The sequence below is a fragment of the Telopea speciosissima genome, chromosome 7 (genome assembly GCF_018873765.1).
Source record: "Telopea speciosissima isolate NSW1024214 ecotype Mountain lineage chromosome 7, Tspe_v1, whole genome shotgun sequence".
NCBI classification, from domain to species: Eukaryota; Viridiplantae; Streptophyta; class Magnoliopsida; order Proteales; family Proteaceae; genus Telopea; species Telopea speciosissima.
In genome coordinates, this window is record NC_057922.1 from 59,099,884 (window position 1) to 59,105,275 (window position 5,392).

Genomic DNA, 5,392 nt, shown 5'->3' on the forward strand with positions numbered 1-5,392 from the left:
AACGAATTAACTGAGAAGTCGGGAATCGGGATTTCTCTCTACGCTTCGCTGAGAAGGAAAGAAAAAAAGTTGAAACAACGAGCAGACGCTGTTTAAACCTAGCTTTATAAGCTTTCGGATTCGGACACCTCCCCAGAGGCCCAGAAGGTTCTGTTTCCACCATGGTTCATGATCTAGGTATCGGCTGGATCGGATCGGATCGGCCGATACAGATAGAGATCACTCAAACTCGGGCAAATATGACACTTTTGTCGTTGTTTTCTTATAAAAAAAAAACAAAATTTTTACATTTTCACCCCTGTTCGTACAGCTGGATCCGGATTGGTCTCGGCTGATACCAATCTGATCCGGCCAATCCAATTCAATACCTCAAACCATGGTTTCCACATGCATAAAGGTTGTTATGGGTATGGTGAACTATGAGGGTGGCTATGGTGACTTACTGAGTCGATGCAGTCTTCCACACTTTTGTGTAGAACGGTCCTCCACACTTAAAATGCCAAAATGGGCTAATATCCATATTGGATAGAGAGGTGATTACAAGGATGAAAATCCTCTTCAGTGCTTAATCTTGCGATGCCTTTGCAGTTTTGGTCTGCGAGCTCGACACATGGAAATGTTTCATCCAATAGTGCGAGCTCGAGCAGATGCAAGATTAAGCACTGTAGAGGATTTTTATCCAAATTATATTACCCAGGGTTTAAATCCTCTACTCACACTCTAAGGTGCCAACAGGCCCAACACCGGTCTCACTTACTCCATTTAAAGGTAAAAGAGGGGCATTTATGGAAGCAAAAGAAATAGGTGTGGCACCTGAAGTGCGTACGTGCAAGTGAATGCACGTATAGAGAATCTCAACTTGGTCAAGTATCATATTGAAACCAATTCAGCCCGACCGAGACTATTGAACCAGCCGATTGACACCTATCCACGGGTGAGCTAGGTTACGACCGGCTATGTGAGAAAAAGTAGGTGATTTTATTTATGTTTGACAATATTCATAACACATATGTATAGCCCATTTAATGACCATATGTACCCAAGTGTTCGTCATATTTCATAGGCAATAAGCCCATAACCCAAGCTTATCCGAAATCCCAAGCCTAACATCCTTGCTATTGCTCAAGTTTTATAGTTAGTAAAAATGGGAACGGTAAAAAAACGGAGTATTACGATACGAGTTTTAAACAGTAAAAATTTACAAACGAATGGTCAAATAAAATGGTCAAAAAAATAGAGATTAGTAAAAAACGAAAAAATTGACAGTACGGGTTTTAAACGTTTATATTTCAAAAAAAGGGAACCAAAAAAAGGGCACTATTCTCATATAAATTGAAGAATTTTTATTGAAATACATGCTTCTGATTTCAGTATCCATGCATTGACCTTGAGTTGAAAGTGATATCATGAAAAATGTAGTCCTTTGAGTCATCTTTACGTTGGTGAAAGAATCAGCCCGATCCGAGTTTGGGAGAGAGAGATATGATTACTTAAGTCCAAGTTCTTAAAAAACATCAAAAAAAGGAAAACGTGTTTTAAACACGTTTAAAATGGAAATAGTTGTCGTGTGTAGTTTTTTCCCGTATGTTTGGACAACATACGGCAAAACGTGTTTAAAACAATAAAAAAGAGGAACGCGTTTTTGGTGTAAAATTCCAAGTAAAACTTTTTGCCTTTTCCTTCTACTCTTTGCTTCTTAACTTTTTATGGCAGAAATGGGTTTTCCAATTGTTTCTATATTAACAGTCCTTGACACTCGTTTCAGACACTTCAACCAAGCTAATCTCAACACAATGGAAACAACCTTGAATGCAAGGACGATATTCATCACCTTGTTCCCAAATTTCAATGTTTTGTTGGTAGATGGTAATCAACTATGCTTAATACATTTCTTGTCGATGATAAATTTTCTCTCTGTTTTCGATAATACTTACTCAAGAGATTATCATCGATCTGCAAAGGTCTTCTCCAAATTTGATCTTAAAGCGGGTTTCTGACAACTTCCGAAATCATTAAACTACAATTATGGGTTTATGCAATATCGTTGTTTAGAAAAATCAAGAGCTATGTGAAGCCTTAATGAGGGTTTTCTTATCAAGATAATGCCAACTTAGGTCGGAATCAGCTAAGGGTAAAAGTGTTCCCCGGTGAATAAGGAAAACTAAAGAGAGTATTAAAGAAATTGGCATGGATGTAATTATGGGGGGAAATTAGGGATGATACGTTGGTAGATCATTGATGGCATTTTGGTAATAAGGTGGGGAAATGAAGGTAGGGACAAAATGGTAATTTTATAAATAGGAAAAAATAAAAGAGAAAAAGATGACATTTTGGTAATTAAGGGGTGAAGAAAGTGAGAGAAAAGAGAGAAATCGATGAAGCATCCGGTTAAGGTAAAAATGATGTGGCACCCCCAAATTGCTCGAATACAATCTTTTTACCATAAACTTGAGACAATGACCTCTTTCAATCTGCAAGTCCAATTTTCACGTTCCATGTGTAATTGAAAGGTCTCGAGATGTACTATCCAATGATGTAAGAATTGGGTAAAGATTTGGCCAAGAACAAGCTCAAAAATGGGTCTCTAACACCTACAGCCAGTTAAAAGTGAAATGTACTATTTTATAGGACATGATTTCTAATGATAGAACACACTGGGGTACAAAGTTTGAGGGGCATTTCAATCATTTTCCTAAGGAACACCCTATAAATTCTGGGGTGGTTTCTACAACTTGGAATAACATTTCTAATATATTCACAATTTTATAGTGGTTGGTTTGTAGGAAACTAAGTATTGGTGACTTTATATTGGTTGGTTTGTTGAATGGGGGTGTAACTACTATGGCGAACTTTGAATGTTTTATGAGAATTGAGAGGTATTGTGTGTTTTGTCATAACCATAAAGAGACTGATTGGTATTTATTCATTGTTTGCCCCTGCTCCAAAAGGTTATGGGCAGCAGGTCTATTGGGGCTCGATCATAACACCTACAGGTTTCTTCTCTTTTAGATCTTTTATCTCCTTCTAGTCAAGTTACTAATAAGCATTTATTCCTTGCGGGTTTTTCGATCACTTATTACTTTTTGTGGCAGATGAGAAACCAATGTTTGAGATTAGGTTGTTCCCCTAATCCCTATAGGGTGATGTCCAATATTCCTAGATGGATTGATGATTTAAACCTTCTCAAATTTCCTTCCCATGTTAATGCACCTTCCCCCTTTAGTAATTCCAAACTTTACCTTGGCTGAATACCTTGAGCTTACAAAAATTGGTTTTGTTACTATTGTCTGTGATGGGATTTCTACTGTAATTATTTGCAACATTTTTTTCACTATTGCTTGTATGGATTTTGGTTTTACAGGGAGTGCACAAGAGGCAGAAGCAAGGGGGTTGCCCCAAGGATTGCAAAAGCTCGATCTTTGAACTTCGACAACATCAACATTTGGATTGATTGTGAGGTCATTTCCACCATTTATCTCTACGAAGGACCAAAGCTACAAGTACCTCGACCTTGTCAAACTTAGAACAAAAGGATGATTGTCGACGGAGGTGGCTTCTTCGAGTCTTATAGTTATCAGGACAATGGTGTCACACAAAGGTATAACTATTAGTCGACATGGGCGTAAAGGTTCAAGACACCACTGCAACGATTGCAGATCAAAGGATCCTAAGAGCTGAGGAGGGGCTAAAATCTGTGACACTTATTGGATGAGAACGATGTTGATGCTTGAAGGGACCAGCTTTATGGTGGGCAGTAGGCCTAGATTCACATCAAGTACATCAACACCTATGTGAATTTTTGCCTACTTGATACAAAAAGCTTTGCAACTATCGTGTAATCAGCAAAAGAATCATCCAAGAACAACTTTAGATGTGGAATTTTGAGCAAATCCTAGAAAAAACAACTATTGACCCATTTAAACTCACAGATGTGAATGGTCAAAAGAAACCATCCAAATGACCATTCACATCTATGAGTTTAAATGGGTCAATAGTTGTTTTTTCATCCAAATGGCACAATTCCTCTCCTTGGCTCTAGGACCTTTGTAATCTGGATGTCTTGAGCTCTTCTTGTCGTGCTTTTCAATAAATTCATTTGTTACCAAAAAAACAAAAACCATCCAAATAAAAAAGAGGGAAAAAGAAGGCTATCATTCGCTAGCGACTCACATAATATCAGAACTAGAGAAACCCAAACTGCTAGATTCTTAGAGGATAATAACATTAGTGGGAGTAAGAAACCACATAACATGGTATTTGAAGAACATCGGATTTCCCTATCAATAATTATACATTCTGATAGTATTGTTATTCAATAGATCACTATTGGAAATGATCCTGTGGAACAACAAATTATCGAAGGTGTTCAACTCTATAAAAAAAGTTGTTGCAGAGAACAGTGTGAATGTACCTCAAACCACAAAGCTGGTTTATCAGTTTTTAGGTTATATTTTAATTATTAGTTTTCTTGTTGGGTGGCTTTATATTTTAGCTTTGTGTGTGAGAGTGACCTATTCCTTTGGGTAGGGGTAAGGCGGGTTAAGTCCCCCCCCCCCCCCCTTTTGTATTTCTATTTTAGATTGATTTCTCCATACAGTTTAGGGGTTTTCCTGGGTCTCAGATAATATTCGGGTAGAAAAAAAGTGAATGTACCTCAACCAGAAATTTGGGGAGACCTCAAAGAATTAGGAGATCTATCATTTAAGATGACTATATAGTATATCCCCAAGAATCAAAGATCAATATAGGAACTAAGAATAACCCAATGAATTTTTCATAGGTCATAAATGCTAGTGATTCCCTTAAATGGGTAGATGCCATAAAAGATGAGAAAAAAAATCCATGAGTGACAATGATGTTTGGGATCTCGTTGAACTACCCCCGAACTTTAGGTAATTGTGTTGCGTATAGGTTGTCATTGTTTCCAACCAAACGCAGAGTAGTAATGAGATGGCCAGTCTTGAGGCTATGGCAGTGTCCAGTGGCTCAGAAAAGTTTGTTGGTAGCAGTTCAGAGCATTGCAAGCATGGGCAGCAGTGATACAAAGTGTTTGGAGGCTTATAGATTCATACATGTGTCCTAATTCATAGGTCACTGCGGTTGTGGTACTTTCAGGGATTTTTTCAGTGGATCCTGCGGCAGAATTTGAAAGAGGTTTGAACTAAAAAAAGTTAGTTCGTCGAGTCCTCTTTCCATCGATTCAAACAGTTCGTTAATCTGATGTTAGACGGGGGAGTTATGAAATTTTTTGTATGGGTGCGCAGAAAAGAAGCAAATCTGAAACATATTTGAACTCAAATCATGCTCTCGGGTTCAGTCGTTTTGTCTTAGGGGTTTAATTATAAATTATTAATAGTTATGTCTACAGTGATATAAATAGGTGAAATAAAGG